The sequence below is a fragment of the Pinus tabuliformis genome, chromosome 3_2, assembly GCF_031772625.1.
Source record: "Pinus tabuliformis cultivar Carrire ecotype Pingquan chromosome 3_2, CPIR1, whole genome shotgun sequence".
Lineage (NCBI taxonomy): Eukaryota > Viridiplantae > Streptophyta > Pinopsida > Pinales > Pinaceae > Pinus > Pinus tabuliformis.
Window position 1 is genome coordinate 154947734 of NC_142302.1, and position 20603 is coordinate 154968336.

A 20603-nucleotide genomic window follows, 5' to 3' on the forward strand; every position below is an offset into this window, starting at 1 on the left:
CCAATCTAAGCAGCCAAGCTCCTCTTTACTTGTATTTGTATGTTTTATTTCAGTTTGTAGATTAGGTTGTTGTTAGATGTATTTCTTTTATGGTTAAGAATAGGTTGCTTTGGATGATTCAATAGTTTACTTCCATTTGTGCTTTCTATAGCAGGTTAAGAAGTCATAAAGAGAATATTCAAACGGCTAGCAATAGTGCCTTGGCCTCTCTTCCTCCCTTTGGGACCATGATTTGAGGAAAAGACCCTCTTGCTGCCCCAAAAACACAGATTTTCCTCATTCATAGGACTTCTGGTGTTTGCAGCTTTTCAGTAGATTAATAGTCCAGCTTTGCTTTGCTTCAGATCTTCTTCATCATTCTCACTTCTCAATTTTCAATAGTCTTCTTTCATGCTTTCCTTTCTTGCAGCATTTCTCAACATTTCCTTTCATAGATCATAGTTTAGACTAGTTTGATGCAAAACTATGTTTTTCTAAATGCACTCATTTCATTGCTTGTTTGATCTTATTGGTTGATTGTCAGTTCCTTTGTAGAATATCTCTTATAATAGTAGGCCAGCCTATCATCCATTACATCCTCCATCTAATCCATGCCCTACAGGTCACCTAAACCTCACCTCAATTCTACTTTAGTTTCTTGCATTTTTCCTAGAACTTCTTCCTCTCTCCTTGGGCAAATCCCGCCATATTTCTCTCTCCTAGTGGTTCATGGTAGACCATAGGTGCCCTAACACCTCATTCCAACCTTCATCCATCTTTTTCACCCACTCTCGCACCCTCAAAACAGTGAAAACTGCTCTCGGCTTCCTCATGTAGGCCTCTTGTAGAATGTTATTTTTCCTCCTGTAGATTTCCTGTGTCCTCCTATAGATTTTCCTGTAGGCTTTCTTTTGAAGGCCAAGTGTGGAAAAGCCTCCAGAAGGCCACTTGAGACCTCCTAGGACCCATACACACCATCCTACATCCTATCAAGTACCAAAACCGCCCTCCAACACCACCTATTCGCTGCCACACTCACACATAATAAATTACATGCATGCCAATTTCACATAAAATATAAAAATCCAAAAATATGTTCTTTGCTTATTTACTTGTAGAAATATCATAGTTATATGTTGTTTACTTCTTTGAGTAGGTAATGGCATTCCTTTCATGGTTTTCATAGTGCTTTCTGCAAAAGTAGGATTAGTTGGTTAATTAGGGTTTACTAGGTTTGCTTTACATTTCAGTCTTTCTCCTTTCTGCAGTTAGACTAGCATCTGTAGAGTAATGTTTCTCTCCTTTCATCACATATAGAGCTTCTTCTAGGAATCCATAGAAGTTGGCTTGAGCTCCTAGTGATCTTGTGCCGACTGATCAAATGAAAACCTGCAGTAAGAACTAGTACTTGTGCATACAACACCGACACTTCCAAGTTTGTTACAAACTACCGGGTTGATAAGAGTAAAGTAGGCAGCCCAGGAGTTGTAGCATTATTGCTGCAATATTGATGCTCACTACTTTTTGGTGCCATTGCCAAGGAAGCGTCAAAGTATGCTATGATTACTACTTTCTTCTATTTCCTATTGCAACATTTTGCTAATAGTTCATTTTAGCAAAAGTAGACTAGTCCTTTCTTTTCCTTTCAAGTTCTGCATTTCCTTGCTTTCCTTTTCAATTCTGCAAATTTCCATTTCATCAAGTTCATTTTAGTTAGTTACAATTTGTGTTGTTTAATCAATTTCAGTTTTGTAGGTACTATTAGTGTTGCAGAAAAAAGAAACAATAACCAACCAAAAAGATTTCCTTGCATGCCTCGTAGGAATAGAGATAACTCAGGAAAAAAATTTCCCAACACCCCCACTGCTTCACAGAGCCAACCTTCTCTCTTCTTCAGTGGCTGCGATCAGGAAGAACCCTTAGGTGAATAATCAAACATATTTGAAGAACCTATAGGGGAAGAAGAAGACGAAAACATTCCTCTGGAGCTAATCGCTGAAAATAGAAATGCTGGGGGCAATACCTTTTCTTCCAACTCATCCATTAAAGGTGAAATTGGAAACATGCTGGAAGACTTCAAGAGTGAGATGCTACAGATTCTTTCCATGCAAATGGATACCTTACATATCAAAAGAAAACAAGAGGAAGCAGAGAAGGCTTTGGCCATTTTTTGCCATAGATGCACCAGGAGGCATCCTAGGAATGAATGCCCATTTAACTCTATAGAGGTTTGTTTAGTCTGTGAAGGAGATCATTCTACAGATAAGTGCCCTTCCTTGTCCAGACTTGAAGCTGTATACCAAGGGGCCAAAGGAGCCACTGAACAGATCTATTACATAAACCAAAGGAGGCCGCATGGACCTAGACCATACCAGCAGGGGATGCAAGGGACATCTCAAGCATACTACAACCCCAACCAAGTCACCTCCATACCTTCTTGGGGCCCCCCTTCTCATCCTTCCTGGTCCACGCCTCCTCCTTGGTCCTTCACATCTCAATATCATACCCAACCAGCCACCCATTCATTTCAATCCTATGCTTAGCCGCAACCTCAGTGGAATGTATCTCATCAGGGGTGGAGGCCCCAATACAACTCTCTTCCCACTCTTCTGCCTCCACCACCTGCCCAACCACAACCCCATCCACAACCATCTCAAGAATACACTCCCACTCAACTACCTGTACTACCATTTCCAAACCCACACATTGAAGTAGCTCAACCCATTTATAATGCTGAGATACAACACTTCCAAACAACTCCTCTTGAGCTCAATGGTATTCACCATAGCTCAGGAAGAGTATTGGAGAAAAGAGATTATATTGATATTATTGAAGGACCACCTCCATAAGAAGAAGATTTAAAAGAGAAGATCAAATAACCATGGGCTGCACTTGATGTAGATAAGACATCAAAATCAGAGATCGAGAGAGCTCCCTCATGGTTACAATCAAATCCTCCATGTATTCAAGAGAAAAATCAGCAAAAAGAGGAAGATGTGAAGGTCATGGTAGAGGAAGACATGAAGAATGATCCAGATTAGAAAAAGGACCATGGACATCACAACTATAATGAAATATGGTTCTAGACAGTCACTAAGTTGCAGCATCACTCTCTTCCTCAGCTATGCTTGATCCCTTCAAAGTCAAATCATTTGGTCTCTGAAATCTAGGTACATGTCAAAGCATACATTTCAAGCCTCCACATCATTCTCTCTACCATCTTAATGTGCACATGGCTCCATTGGAAGTATTCTTATACTTGAAAGTGATTTTATTTTTCAAATAGGGTAGGGTAAAAAAAAAAATGAAAAATAAGAAAAATAAAAATAAAAATATAAGGTGAAAACCTCCTTGGAGGCACCTTAGATTGGCTCATTGATTGAAAACCTCCATGACACGTTCAATAGGTTGGAAAGAAGAAAAAAGAGAGAAAAGATCCTAGGTGAAAACTCCTTTGAGGCGCCTAAGCAAACCTACTAGTTGAAAACCTCATTGAGGCGGCTAGTAGGCCTAGAAAAAAAGAGAAAAAATAAAAATCCTTGCTCCATGCATGCATGTACTCTCCAACATCTGCAAACAACAAGAACAAGTTGGTACCAAAACGAAAATTGGTCAAGCCTAGTCAAAGGAAGTCAAATTTTGACTTTCTCCTACTTCGCTCAAATGCTCCAACAAGGCCAAGGCTATGCCAATCCATCAACGTCATCTATTTTCACCATCCACCCATCATTCTCAAGCTTCTACCACTCATTTTCCGTGTTGTCCTTAAAAAAAAACTATAGGATGCTTTGTTTTACTATAGGATACAAAAATGCATAGAGCAAAAATTTGTTTTTCCCTAACTTGAAAACCATGCATCCATTTAAAAAATGTTTCATGGGGAGATGCATATGGATGATGGTGTCACACGGAATAAGTCGATCTTGTGGACAAGATAGACCTTCCTAGAATCTAAAGAAGACCTAATGACAAGCAAACCAACCAGACACTATCTTTCTCTAAATATGCTTTAATAAACAATGGCAAACAAGTGTTTTTTAGGGCCTACCTTAGGTCCAACGCAAGCTTGTGGATGCCCTCGCTCCTTTGATCCAAATGAACTCCTTTTCGTGAATCTGAAAACACAAACAAGGCAAACAAATTAAATAGCACCTGAAAAGCCAATTGCATAAAACATATTTAACATGAAAGTCAAGGAGTCCATGAAACAAATAACATGAGATACTTGTTGAGAAAAATGAGTTTGATTGTGTTAATTCAAAAGAAGAAGAACTTTACAACCTTTGCCTTGACGTTGTACAAGCTCCTCCCAGGGTCCAGCAAGAAGTCTCCTCTACTTTGACAAGTTTCACTCACTCCCCAATGAAGCCAAAAAGGTATGTGATCTCTCCTCTTAAGCTTAACTAGGAAGTCTTGATTTCACCAGCATTTATCCTCAAAAATGTTCAGCTTCTAACCTCCTCAGCAACCAGCCCAATGCCTGTATTTATAGTGCAATGGAGGGAGGTTACTAGGTCCTCCTTCAAAAGGATAAAGTCCTCCTTCAAAGGGATAGCTCCTCTCATCAAGGGATTAGCTCCTTCTCTTTTGGGATGCATGAACCACCTAAGAGCGACCAATCCACGTCAAAATTCCTTCTAGAATCATCTAGAATTAACCCAAAGTGAGTTTTTTAGAATAAACTTGCACCTTTCTTACTTTCACAGGGGTCCGCACCCACTCCTTTAGGGACAGAGCGGGCAGGTCCGCAGTTTTTGTAAACAGAAGGTGCAGGACCGTAGATAATAGTGAGAGAAAGTGCGGAACCAGAGTTTCATTGATTTTTAATGTCTTTCTCTTATTTTCAAAGCTTGACTTGAAAAGCTGAGGTCTGAGACTTGCTTAGGAGGAAAGTATAAGTGATGATAGACCCATACTGACTGCAAATAATCATGGTGACGATATTTTTGCGTAACAGATGGTAACATGCTCAAGTAGTTTCAACAAATTCTAGTGCACGGTTACCAAGAAATCAGCCTCCATCCCCTGCAACCATTTTTGCATTTTCTCAATATCCGTGCATCCATTTAAAAAACTATTTCATGGGGAGATGCATATGGATGATAGTAACATTCCCAAGCAATTTTAGCAAATTCCGGTGCATAGTTTCTAAGAAATCAACCTCCATCACCTTCAGCCATTTTTAGTTTTTTTTGAGATCCATGCATCCATTGACCAAAATTTTTCTATGGGGAGGTGCATAATGATGATGGAAACATGCCCAGGAAGTTTTAAGTCAATCCAGTCTACCGTTTGGGAGATATGGACAAAACAAGAGCTCCTATAGGAATTCCTGTAGCAGCTGATCCCATAGAAGTCCAGCACTAGCAGCAAGGGACAGCACATGCAGCTCAGCTCCAGCAAAAGGAATAACCTACAACAACACATCAGCAAGCAGGAACAACATGCATAAAAAGAAATAAAGGCATGCAACAGAGAAAGCCATAGCACCTCACAACAAATACATTCGGATCACAAAAAAGTAACTAAGTCACTCCTCTGTTTTCATTTGTGTAATTAGAATTCATGCAAAAGCAACGAGATGGTTGAGGTTGAATGAGGGAAAGGTGGCGAGTTAACTTGGCCACCTTCATCTAGTTGACTCCACTCATCCGAGATGTCACCCAAACATGCGCACAATCAACTCAAGAAAGATGTCAAGGACAGATAGTGGAGAAAGTGTGAACTCTGATGCAATCATGAGGGATGATTACGAAGAGGGGCCATGACGACAAGGCAGGTGGGGACAAACGGTATGAATGTGGCCAATGTATACTTTGTCACCTCACCCCCTATCACCGGAAATATCCATAAAGGGTAATAAGTACTCCTCCCTGAGCATTCTCACCACCTTTTCCTTCATTCTCTCCTCGTAACTCAGCTACAACAGTCTCCTTGTGCCCCCACAAGCCTTGTAACCATCGTCCTCCATCGATCTCTCCCATATCTCTGCTCTCAGCGTTTCTTACAGGAGCACCTACAGGTTCTATAGGAGCACCTACAGGAATTCTACAGGAGGGACAACAGGCTTCTATAGGAGGGGCAGTGAGTTGATTTGAAGGGATAAAACACAATTTTTAGCATATTTTTTGGTCCGAGGAGGTAGGTTTCATGCATGCCCCCTATTGAATATCAACATATGCAAGAAGTGATTTCAATTTGAGGAGGAAATAAAGTCTCTAGTAGAGGAGAAAATAGAAAAAAAAAATCTTTTTTTTTTTTTTTTTAAACAAACACAATCTCCTATGTTTCTCTGCTTTTCTCAAAAAAATTTGTCTCCATCTCCACATTTGGTTTCCCAAAAAAGTATAAAAAAATGACATGAGTGTTTATGAGAAAGGAGCCCACTAACTCCACAAGGCTCCATGCACATCCCCAAGTAGTGGACATATTCACAAGAGCAAATTGGATGAACGTTTTTGAGAAATTCCGAGGGTTTGATGAGGAGATTGCCCAAGAATTTTCCCACTCTTTGGTCCCTCACATAAGAACACATGCCACTATCACCTTTAGATGTCTTTCCATGGAGATAACCCCTGAATTTATCAGTAGGGTCACTACCCTTCCTCTTGGGCTGCCTTGGAGTAAGGATGAGAAACCAATTGGCCAAGATGCCAAGAAAAACTTTTTCCAAAAAAATGAAACCCCTATAGAGGATAAAAATAGCATTATAAGGGCTAGCATACCATACCCTTGGGATGAGGTTAGCTATCAAATAATCAAATACATTTCCTGTGAGGGTAGGTACAACATTGTCTATGGTTATCAATTTAGAATCCTCCATGAATTAAGGTATGGCATGGACACTCCAGCACCTCAAAAGCTCAGCATCCCCTACTTCCTCTTGTAGTCCCTCATTGACTCCAGCACTAAGGTTCAAGCAGGGAATTCAGAGCAGCTAGCTCACCATGGGTTAATCAAAATCTTAGAGGAAGAAGCCCTAGAGGATATGCAACTAATGGCCATGGCCTTATGGATGAACCATGAAGAGTTGAGGGTAGCAGAAATAAAAAGATTGATGATAAAAGAGCAGAATGAGCCATTAATGATAAGAGCTGAGCCATCAGATCCCATGGCACTCATCAGCACACACAACCTACTTGCCAATAATCCTCAGATTGCCCCTAGATATCTAAGTGATCAGGCACAAGCCATTGCACACTTTGAGGATATCTAAAGGCTACTTGGGGATGACTGTGTGCATGCATGCATGAGGAGATGGAACACATTACCACACAGTCTACAGATCAGGGAATATCATTCCCCTATGAGGCTGAAGGAGGCATTAAGAAGGGTGCCAATGTACAAGTGCTTCATGCAGAGGCTGAAGGTCAACTAGATTGGCCTCAAACTGAGTCCCCCATTGCTGTTAGCCATGTTGGAAGGTAGAAGAGAAGAAGAAGAGGAGGAGCAGTGGGAGGAGATAGACAGGAATGCAGGATTCTATGACAAAGAAGAGCAGACCACATCAGAAGCCTAAGATGCTAGGGAGGCCACCAGGACCATAAAAGATGAGGAGATGGACTAAGTTGCTCAGAGGATGAGCAACACTTTCAGTAGTGGGGTTGTTATCTCAAAATCATGCCCTGATAGGCTGCTGTGATCAGGCAGACTTTAAGTAACTATTTCAAACCTACTTTAGGCTGAGGCTTAGCCTCCCCAACCTGAGAGGGCTCTCTCAAAGGATTAATGATCTTTGATTATGATAAAGATGGCTAACTCTTGTGAAACAAAGTTAAAATGTGAGTGGTGGAAACACAATTAGTAACTATCCATTGGGCTTATGGAGTCAACATCATTTCAGTATAACAATGTTATCAACCTTACATAGAAGTCAGGGCATTTAGGATTCAATACATTTAGAACATACCAGAAACATATAGGACCACACAGTCTATTAATGTATATAGGAAATTAGAGCACCATGAGTGAGTTCTAAGTGATTACACATTCATACCACTGCAAATATTGGGAAAAGAACAATACAACACATTCTAAACATCGAATCCCTCCTGACTCCTGAGAAGCAAAGCAAATTTTGTATTACTGAAAAAGAGTTTTTACATAAAGCCATATTTCAGAGCTTTTCTGAATAATTTTCCAACCCCTATTACATTGCTCTTTCTCCTATATATAGAGCTCTTCTACCTAACTGAGATTCCTCCTCAAGCATGAGGGGAACTCGAATTTTCCTTATCATGACACCTATTAACCTTTAAAACTAACTAATAAATACAACTGACTGCTAACTAGCAGTTTAAGAGACCTAAGACAATTAGGATTATAATTCTACATCATGTTGAGCATAGCATTTATTACAATCAAGATTCATTCTCTAACAAGTGGTCTCCTTCAGTTTGGCTTGGTGGATGTTTAAAGCTGCCTACTGGCCCTTAATGTCACATCTTCTCAATTGCTCCTGAAAAATAGGAAACTGCCGTTGTTTATCTGCTTTTGGTTTTCCTCAAAGATATTCGAAACCAATGAACCATGTCCTTCTTCTTTGATTATACCAAAATATATTAGAGTGCCACGTCTTTTATGTGTTGTCGACCTTTCCCATGTACATGTGTGATGACAAAAACTTTCAAAAAGATTTGCCGCTTTGTCAATCATAATTGATCAACCGAATTGTAACATGCAGCTACAACAGTTTCGTAGCGCGTTACGAAACTGCTGTGTAATTTCAAAAACACAGTCTTCCTTTCATGGCTAAATGATTGCTACTATTCATGGTTTAAGCCCCCTACTCCCCTGATCACCTTCAAAAGATTTGCTTGCTACTTTTCAAGAAACGGATATTGTTTCTAAGGAAGAGATGCAATGACACCAATATCACCATTGACTGTTCCAAATATAACAGTAGGAATCTGGCTAGATTCTGAATCTGGCAGAGCATAACAAGAGATCCATGCCTAATAAGATACAACAAACTCTCCTAAGTGGTATTCACCTACAACTTCCAATTTTCCTCTCTCTTCATCAGTTGCAGCATCAGTTATACAACATGACTTTATGTTGAGATATGTCAAAGCAACAAGACCTGAAATTGTATCCATGCATGCCACAGTCACCGGACAGCCTACATAAACAATGCCTAAATCTACGACTTTATTTCGATAAGTTTGCAACTCCTTCAAGTTTGTAAGCCCAGCTAGAGGTTTGATATCTGAGTTCTTTATACAATTGCACCATCCAATGTTCAATGCTTCTATTTTTGTAAGCCCTTTTTAGATGTACCAATCCACCATGAATCCCTGAGCACATCTCCAGATCCAGACTTGTCAAGTTCATAAGACCAGCTAAGGCACGCAAGCCTAATACAGTTATTGCATTGCTCTTTTTAAAACTAAGTGAAGTCAATTTTGTAAGTCCACATGTTGCCAGCGATTGCAATCTTCTTTGTATAAAGATGAAAAATGTGCTCCCTGATATTGCCTGCTCTAGAATTCAAAGCAATGTATTTTGCATTTAGAACTTCAAAATGCGCATTATCAGCACCTCGGGAACGAATAGCCATTGCAGATTAAATTTCCATTATTGCATCACTTAGAAAATCACTGCTTGTTAGGTCATCAGGATCTACTCCTTCCCACTCAACTTGCTTAATTATAGTTATTCTAGGTTTGATTATTCTATCATATTCTACAGTTTCGAGAAGCTTCAACTCATCACTGACAAAATTGTCTTCTTTGTGAAGGACCACCCTTCCATTTGTAATGACAGCATTATTGCCTAACCCAAGTCCAAACTCTGACAATAAAAAACCAGAAACCCTTTGCAAATAATCCTTGAAAGAGTCCCATGAGATTTCTGACAGTGCAGACCTCAAGCGATCTGACTTCAAATCATTTGCTTCAGCCAGCTTAGTAACTTCTTCAATAAAATATTTGACATTGGTATTACTTGTTTGTGAACTATATAAATGTTGTGCCTCATACCAAATCATTAACTGGTTTAGAAATTCTAAAGCCTTGGCACGGTACTTGAAAGAATATGTAGTAAAATCAATAACTTTGACAAGAAGCAAGACAAGAGATGCTTGAGAAAATGAAACTGGATTATCGATGTTATATAATATTCCAATACGTGCCCTTTTGATTCCATCCAACAGATAGCGAAGTCCATGACAAAGAAATTTCAACCCTTTCTTTAAGGTAAGATCAACAGCGAGAAGATGGGTAACTGGCTTCATGTCATCTTCAGTTTCTGGAGAATGTGAATATTGAAGTTTCACCACCACTGAATCCCTCTTCAAAAATGATGTAGCAAGGGACACAAACTTCTGATGGTCCTTTCCCTCTCTAATGAGGCGTGTGAGATCTTCTAGTCCAGCATCAGAAATACGTTGACAATAGTTAAAATTCAAATACTGCAAATTTAGACAATTTTGCGATAGTGAAAGCCCTGAATCTGTCACGTCTGAACTAGAAATATCAACTGCCAGGAGGGGCGGTCCCTGCGTTGCAAGAATTTCAAGCCAAATTTGCCTAGACCATTTCTCTCTGCTCTGTCGATCGGAGAGTTCCCATGACAAAACTAAGCGGTTGAGATTGAATGGCCAGATATATAGGTCCACCACCATGCCCAATACTTCCTCCACGGCCATGGAATAGGGTAACTTTAATACCAAATTCTTTACAAGTAGCTACAACATCTCCCTGTGCTTTATATAATTCCCATGCAGCAGTGAAACGCCCTGCATCTTATCCTGAATCAGAATAACCAACCATAGCCTTGTGGTGTTCATTATCATTTTCAATAATATGGTTTCGATACCATCTATCGATAATGAAGATATTGTAGCCAGTTTCAGGTATCATGCAACTGACTAAAAAAATATTGATCATCCACAAAACTGTAGTGCAATAAGATAAAACCACCCAGAATAAACATCCACTCCTTCCCAATTGAAATCTATGATCAGCTAGCAGAAGAAAAGCATTGGGTATTGAATGAGATGTAAACCAACTCAATTCAGTCCAAAAATCATAAATTAAGACCAAGAGATAGGCGAAGTGTATAATCTGACAACTATTAACGGATTTTGATGGATATGACAGCTGTGTAAGATTGGATATGGATTCAAACAAATCCCCGATTTCGTAGCGCAACCAGTGAAAAATGTGGGTTTTGTGCTACGAAAACACCTAAACATAGTTTCTGCTATGAAATTTGAAATGAGTTTCGACATATGATATTCATGTGAGATATGAGACCAATGATAGAATAAAACAGAGAATTGACCCCATTTGACATACTAACAAGACTCTTAACAAGACTCTAAAACAAGATGAAAAGACTAGACCCAAAACTGATACCGACCCTTTGACAAATTTAAAAAATTGATGTTCAGAATTTAAAATATTTTTTCTTGAGTGATAACAGGGGTGATGATGAGCCTCATAAATGGGTAGTTATATGGGCTCATTTTACCTCCTAACCTACTCAAACCAACCATTCTCTTAGCTTATTACATGATTTTCTGATTATATTTATGCTTATAGAGTGAGTTGAGTTAGTTATTGTGCCATGTGGTCTAATGTGTATTTAATGCAGATTATTGATGATTTTCGAAGTCAAAGTCAAGGATCCAGTAGACAAATGGTAGCAATAACTTGAAGTGGATAGAGGAGAGGACTTATAGGAGGGAATCACCCTCATTTATTACTCCTCACATCAAATTCCCCTTCATTCAGCTTGGAGTACAAGTAGTCGAATCATGCACTAGGAGGCAGCCGAACAAGTGGAGGATAACTGATGATTATCTCGAGTTTTGGGAGCCAAGCCTCCCTAATTTTAAGGAAGATGTTGGTAGCTTCATTTGTATAAGTAGAGAGGCCTATGGCTTCACTAGGGTCAGATTTTTGTTGGATTTTCGCTTATGTAAACTCTGCTCAACTTCAAGCTTATTATTTTGTGACAGTTTTATGTAATCTTGCTATTGTTTTGGAAATAAAGATGGAATCCTTTTTGAGCTAGCACTGAGTTACCTCAGAGGGCTGAAGCTCTTGGGTTAGGGCCCAATCCAAGTAGCCAAGCTCCTCTTTTTTTTGTTGAAACAAGCGCAAAACCTTCAATTTCATTTAATCCAAAAATAGTTACATTGAGTACAAAGAGTACAAGGGCCGCCCGAAACCAAGGGCTACGATCAACCAAAACCAATGAAAAGAAAACTCAACGATCGGGGACCACTACCCGTGGGGACCACCACCTTAAGAGAAGTTATCCCATCTCCTCAAGAACTCCACCAAAGGGTTTATCCAAATTCCTGACCCCACCAACTTGCCGACTCTTTCCCTGCCATTGATCTGGGCTCCTGGATCTAACAGCCCAGAGTCATATCGCTCCTCCTCACCCTACTGAACTTTAAGCCGTGATGGAGGGTGGTAAGTAAAACCAGCCCATGCCACGTGTTGAATGTTCAATGGAATCGCTGCCATAAAAATAAAACCGCTTACCATTAAAGCTACGTGCGATCAACTGAAAACCACCGATAAGGCACTACCCTCCCCTTCGCATCCGGCAAGGAAAACTAATCCGTTAACTGAAGAAACAAATCTCCCGCCACTTCCACTCAAACCTATAACCTGAGGATAATCTGAAGAGGCGAAAAGCATAGTCTCAAAACCTTCCGAGAACAAATGGTATCCAAAGGGAAAATCAAGAGGTTGAGGAGTCATTGACTGGGGACTATTCACTTCTGCCAGAAACTCTCCCACTACATCGGACCCCCTCCATGTCCTCTGCTGCTTGTTTAATGCAGAGAGCCTTTAAATGATTCTAGGGAAAATCCTGCCACTTCTTCACCATCCTGCAATCTTCATTGTTCACACCTTGGTTAGCCAAAATGTCCGCAAGCTTGTTAGCATTTCTGCACACATGATTGAAACTAACAGAACCAAATTCTTGAAGGTGAGTTTGAATCCTTTGATACACCTGTATTAGTCTACAATGATTTGAGACTTTCTCTGGTTTGGAGCCATAGCTAATTCTTTTTACAGAGTTGATGGTGATTTCAGAGTCTGCCTCTATCATGACATTTGAACTACGATTTTTAATCAGAATCTCTAGGCACTGCTCCAGAGCCATTAACTCCGCCATGTTATTGGTTGCTTTACCTAAATGGTTGTGGAAGATCAAGATGATTCTTCCCTCTTCATTCCTTAAAACTCCTCCAAACCCAACTATTCCAGGATTACCTTTTGAGGCTCCATCAATATTAAATTTCATGTAGTTTTTCGAGGGGGGGCCACCTATATTTATCTGTTTTCTTTGTCATTTTCTTTTTTCCAAGCCCTTGCGAAATGATCTCTTGCAAACCCAAAAGTTTGAGTGCTCTCATCTCCATTTTTTAGGGAGGATTCTCTGGGATGTTGCTTTCTGTGGTACTGACTGTTTCCCTGATCTGCTTTATAATCAAATCATAAAGTTTCTGAGGGTTGGCCTTTTCTCCCTTGAAGATTCTCTTATTTCTTTCTTTCCAAACATTCCAGATAATGAATCCTGGTGTGAAAGCCCAGGCCTGATTAAGCGCCTCATTCTCCGAAAAGCTCCTTCTCCAATTCTTAAGGGTATTTGTGATACTTCCCCTGTCCTTATCTGATTGTTGGAAAATGTTAGAAAAATAATTCCACAACCATGCGGTGTAAGAGTAGCTGTTGAGGATGTGCTCCAAAGTCTCCTCTTGCTCATTACATAGCTGACATTTAGAAGGCCCCAAGACGCCTCATTTTCTAATATTGTCCCAAGTCAAAATTTTCTTATGGTGAACTAGCCACATAAAAATCTTGATCTTCATCCATCCTTGGTGGTATGGCATAGGCTGAGTGCGATCCCTAGGTGATTTTAACGGCTTAGTGCCCCTAGGTCAAGACTACTCAAGTGACAAGTTAGGCATGCCAACCATCTCAAGACTCACATAACCTAGTAAGAAGAAACATACTTGGAAATAATTTTCATTGAGAAAAATAAACACAATGAATATATTTTCATTTACAATATTTATTTACCTTATAATTCTAATTATAATATTAATTAATTTATAAAAAAATAAACTAGAATTTTGTATTAATTGAATATTTGTATTTAGGGTGCAACTATTACATCAAGATGTATCAATAATCTTCATCTTGCCAAAATTATAAAGTAGGGAGAAATGGCAACAAGAAATTCCAGTTTAATTTGTCCTTGAATTAAACTAAGAATTAAAATTGAATTATATTCTCATAACAACTTGTAAATAGTTAATTAAGTTTAATTGACTTAAATAGCTTAGGAATTTTGAGTTGGAAGTATTTTTGTAGTCATGTATATGTTCTCCCTAAATTTTAGGGGTACAGGATGATTTTATTGGAGTTGTAATTAGATAACTCAGTCTAACTAAATTATAGTCAGTTAAACTAATTCTAACTATTGGAGGAACTAGTAGAGGTCTAGTAGTGAGTTGGTGCACTGGTGCATCCTTAGTGCCACTCCAGCTAACCAAATATTCCCTCATGAGAAACTCATGCATGTTAGTTCAGAGAAAGACCTAGTGGAGATTAGAGTGCAAGAACAATGTACTATTAGTTGTAGAATGATCCGAGTTGTACAGATCATGTATGTAATCAGAAGAGGACTTAGTTTTGGATTGCGTAATTATGGAAGAAGGATTGCCCAATTAAATATGGATTATTCCTCATAGGAATTACACAAGGAAATAGGGGCTCTGTAGGAAACATAATTTGGCTAAGTGTTGGTCAGTGCGGGCTTATGAGGCAAAGAGTTGATCATACTTGTGCAGAATTTTTCTTGTGAGAACAAGCTTTATATTATCACTCAGATTTCAGATTAATGCAATAGATAGTCGGGGTTTTGAGTGGTGGCTTTCCCTAGAGAAATAATTGTGTTATGTGTCTTTTATTATCTTCCTCTTGTCGATTATTGTTTTCATTGATTCTTGGTTTTCGTTGTTTAAAGAGTATAGTATATTCTTGTCTTGTGTTTTAGTACATTACATGAGTTGTGAATCTATGAGAAAATATACATGGTATCGAAGCTGAAGATAGTATACTAGACGAGAGTTAGAATTTTTGAGTCTTGGGTTACAAGTGAAATTAAAATTTGCTATACTTACTTTAGGATCAGCAGATTGCGTTCTAATTTGCGGCTCGAGTATGCCTTGGAAGGCAGCTCGAATTATATAGGCTGGAAGGATAGAATGGAGGTTGTGTTGGAGGATAATGGCTTGAAGGAATTTGTTGATCAAGACATTCCTAATCCAACAACATTAGATGGATAGAATCTAAACGAATGGAAGAAGTGTGTGGTGAAGTCGAGGCGGATAATCCTTGAGGGAGTTCGAGACCACATTGTCTCGAGTCTCCATGGGAAGGAAACTCTGTATGCTATGTGGAAATAATTTATGGACCTATTCCAAAACAACAATGACCATAGGAAGTTGGCACTAAAAGACAAACCTTCAAAAATTAAGATGGAGAAAGGCAAGACCATTCCAAAATACTTGACCAAGTTCACTCACTATCATGATGAGCTTGGAAGTGTAGGAATAACCATTGTCGAGGATGATATGGTGAGGCTAGCTCTCCTAAGCCTTCCTAAGAGTTGGAATAGCTATCAGGACTCTGTGAATGGAAGGGAGAAGCTGCCAGATTGGGAACGACTGTGGTCGGATTTGATGCAGGAGGAGATCAGAAGGAACACCAGATATGGTTCCCCATCAAAGACTAATGGTGAGAAAAATTGTGCCTTAGAAAGTAAGGCAAGGAAATGGAAAGGGAAGGCTTCCCATTCCAAATCGGATTCTTTCCATGGAGGTAGGAAGAAATACATGGAGAAATTTAAGTGCTTTCATTGTCATGAGTTGGTCCATTTTGCTACAAATTTTTTGCTCAAGAAAGGAGCAGCGGGTGAGGCTTTGGCCTCTCAATTCAAATTTGATTTTACTCTCATTGCATGCATAGTGTCATCAATGATGGGTAGTGTATGGTACCTTGACATTGGAGCCTCATTCCACATGAATGGTGACAAGGAGTTTCTCAGTGACCTGGAGGAGAAGGATCTCCAAATGCATATCGAGATGGGTGATGACGGGAGGTATATTTCTACTAGATTGGGCACGATTACTTTTCAGAGGGAGACAGGTGCTCCTCTCACCTTGAGGGATGTTATGTATGTGCCTGGGTTGAAGAAGAAATTAGTATCAGTCACCATGCTTGAGGATATTGGCTATGATGTGATTTTCTCAAAAGGAAAGGCTTTCCTTCGACACATAGCCATAGGTCAAGTAAAGAATATAGGGATTCGAGTTAAGAATCTCTATAAGTTGGAGGTAGAGGATTGTGTTGCTTTGATAACTAAGGTAGAGAAGGTGTAGAGTGGAGACATTGGCGATTTCTTGCACAGGCAATTAGGCCACTTGCATCATGGGGCTTTGAAAATCATGCAACAGATCTCTACTGGTCTTCCCAAAGGTACACTAGAGAAAGTTGATACATGCAAGGGGTGTACTTTGGGAAAATACACCAAGGCTTCCTTTCATGACAAAGACATTTGAGCAGAGGCAATTCTAGAGTGAGCCCATTCAGATGTGTGTGGACCATTCTCGACAACATCCACGGTGAAACAGAAGTATTATGTTATATTTGTTGACGACTATTATCATAAATGCTGGATATTTTTCATGCAGAAGAAGGATCAAACTTTCACAAAGTTTTGTGAATTTAAAGAATTGGTTGAGAAAGAGTCTGACAAGAAGGTTAAATCTCTAAGGAGTGATAATGATGGTGAGTATGTCTCAAATGAGTTTAAGAACTTATGTGCATCAGAAGGGATTAAATGGGAGTTGATGGCACCCCATAACCCACAGCAGAATGGAGTGGCTAAGAGGAATAACATAAGATTTGTAGGGGAAGCACAGGCGATGTTTCATGGTCAGGGCCTACCACTACACTTATGGGCTGAGGCATGCAACACAATGGTTTATGTGCAGAACCATAGCCCACATCGAATACTCGGGATGAAGACACCAGAGGAGGCTTATTCTAGTAAGAGACTAGATGTTGGTCACTTCGGGATTTTTGGGCCATCAGTATATTGTCATGTGACTAAAGATTCACAAAATAAGCTTGAGATGACAACAAAGTTGGGATATTTGTGGGGTACACTAATACACCTCACAACTATCAGGTGTATTTTTTAACCAACATGATGACAGCGGTTCACAGGGATGTTAGATTTGATGAGGAGAAGGCCATGTGAGTTTCCATTGAGAGAGAGCTTGAGCTACATGTAGTTGAAGAGATCTTAGCTCCTAAGGTTGAGGAGCCTCTGATTGATGTGGAGTAAACACATGCAGAGGATCTAGGAGTGGAGACATCCACTCAAGTAGAGTCTTCCAGAGATGGGAGAAATCGCACCAAAGAGGTTGAATGATTATTTCATGATGCACAGAAGAATGTGGGAGCACCCACATCTCAGTGTAGGAAGAGGATATAATTTGAGAGGTGCATTGGATACATGGATCTTATGAGAAAATGTGTTGAGATAGATACATATTCCTTTGAGGAGGCAGTGCAGCAGCCGATTTGGGTTGATGCCATGGTGGAGGAGTATGACTCCATAGTTCATAACATTGTTTGGGACGTGGTCCCGAGACCAGAGGACAAGTCATTGGTGAGATATCAATGGCATTACAAGGTAAAGCAAGCTGCAGATGGTAGTGTGGAGAAAAATAAGGTCATGTTTGTGGCCCCTAGATTTTCACAAGTAGAGGGGATTGACTATGATGAGACCATTGCTCCTGTTGCAAGGTACTCATTAATCAGATCTATGTTGGCACTATTAGCATAGATGAGTTGGAAGATACATCAAATGGACGTAAAGAAAACCTTCCTTAATGGCACGATTAAGGAAGAGGTGTACATAGAGTAGCCTAAAGGCTTTGAGAACTTCAATTGTAAGTCACATGTGTGTCGGCTCAAGCGGGCATTGTATGGGATGAAGCAAGCACCCCGTGCTTGGTACACCGGGATTGATAGATACTTCACCAAGTTGGGCTTCACCAAGAGTGAATCAGATGCGAACATGCACCACATAGAGGTGGAAGGTAAATTGTTGATCATTGTGTTATATGTCAATAGTTTGATTTTGACAAGTGATGATCAGTTGATAAAGTCTTGCAAGGAGGACCTTACAAGAGATTTTGAGATGAAGGACATGGGGCTCATGCATTACTTTCTGGGAATGGAAGTATGGTAGGGTGATGGGGAATTGTTTGTGTCTTAGGGAAAGTATGCCAACAAGATACTCAGGAGGTTTCACATGGAGAGCAACAAACCCATGTAGACTCCTCTAGCAGGTGATTGGAGGAAGGAGGATTCTACTTTAAGGGAAGTAGTGGAAGCTACTGTTTATAGGCAGCTTGTGGGTTCACTCATGTACCTAGTGAACACATGACTAGATATGTGCTATGAAGTTAACCAACTTAGTCAAGCGATGGCTAGGGCTACCAAGCTATATTGGAAGGCAGAAAAAGCATGTGTTGAGATACCTCAAGGGTAGTACTAAATATGGATTGTGGTATAGACGGATAGAGGGGTCTTCAGTATTGGGTTAGCGACATTTTCTTGGTACAGTAGGAAATAAATATCAGTTTCATTCAGTTTGGTAGAGGCAAAGTACATGGCTGCAAATTCAGGCAGCACGTGAGGCCATCTAGATGAGGAAGATCCTGGTTTGCTTGTTTGGTCAGTAGATGGATCCAATTGTGATTTACTATGATAATCAAAGTTGTATCAAACTCTCTGAAAATCTATTTTTTCATGACCAGTGAAGAATATTGATATCTGATATCATCATCTCAGAGATTGTGTATTGAGGCAGATTATGTTGTTGGAGTACATTCCCACAGAGGAGAAAGATGTTGACATTTTGATAAAGGAATTGTCAAGATGTAAATTCGAGTTTCACAGTGATAGGATCAGGGTAACTGATAATCCCTTTCTTATTGAGAGGGAGTGTTGAGAAATGGAAAAAAAATTCCAATTTAATTTTTCCTAGAATTAAACTGAGAATTAAACTTAGGAATTTTGAGTTGGAAGTATTTCTATAGTCATGTATATGTTCTCCCTAAATTTCAGGGGTCCAGGATGAGTTTATTGGGGTTGTAGTTAGATAACTCGGTCTAATGGAGTTATAGTCAGTTAAACTAGTTCTAACTGTTGGAGGAACTAGTAGAGGACTAGTAGTGAGTTAGTGCACCAGTGCATCCTTAGTGCTACTCCATATAATTGAAGATTCCCTCATGAGAAACTCATGCATGTCAATTCAGAGAAAGACTGAGTTGAGACTAGAGTGCGGGGACAGTGTACTATCAGTTGTAGAATGATCTGAGTTGTACAAATCATGCATGCAATCAGAAGAGGACTTAGTTTTGGATTGCACAGTTATGGAAGAAGGATTTCCCAATTAAATGTGACCTATTCCTCACAAGAATTGTGCAAGGAAATAGGGGCTTAGCATGCAATAGAAATTGGCTAAGTGTTGGTCAGTGCGGGCTTGTGAGGCAGAGAGTTGATCATACTTGTGCGGAATTGCTCTTGTGAGAAAAAGCTTTGTATTATCACTCAGATTTATGATTAATGCAATAGTTTGTTGGGGTTTTGAGTAGTGGCTTTCCCCAGAGAAACAATTGTGTTATGTGTCTTTGATTATCTTCCTTTTGTCGATTATTGTTTTCATTGATTCTTGGTTTCCACTGTTTAAAGAGTAGAGTAGATTCTTGTCTTATGTTTTAGTACATTACATGAGTTGTGAATCTACAGGAAAATCTACAACTATTACATCAAGATGTATCAATAATCTTCAGTTTGCCAAAATTCTAAAGTAGGGAGATCTAACTCAAACATTGTTGACTTAGTCTGCCAAATACTTAAAGGAGTTACATTCCAACATTTTTCACATGAGTATAATGATTATATGATAATAGGAACAAGAAAAACATGATTATATTGTTTCCTAGTGTGACTTATTGTCACGATTGATTGAGATGTTACTCAGTCTTTATTCTTATTTTTTCCTAATTTTCCCATACTTCTATTGAATTAGGAGGAGTGCCTGTTGAATTAGTTGGATCTAGAGTATCTTATGCTTCGAATTATTCTTGTCCTTGAGATTTGACTAATCTACCTAATCTGCCCAACTTTTCGATGTTCAAGGGCTACGACTAGCATGTGATTCATTACCCAAGTTTGAAGGATCTAAAACCCCTAATCTTGTTGGTTTTTTCTGGAAATCGGAGTTTCTTAAGGTGGAGGAGGAGCTCGAGGAAATATATCTAGAAGAACTATACGATGATCATCAATGGAGCTAAACCACCAAGTACATTCCTTTTGTTTCCTTTTACCTTTCTTTGAACCCAAAAAGATAATGAGCAACTATATTGAAACAAGCCCTACAATGCAACGAGTCTAGGAATCTTTTCGAGTTAAATTAATTTCAACTTGAAACCCTTGTGTGAGGTCCATTTTCACATAGATTTTGACATAAGTAACAATGTTTTTCCTAAGTGTTTCTAGGGAAAC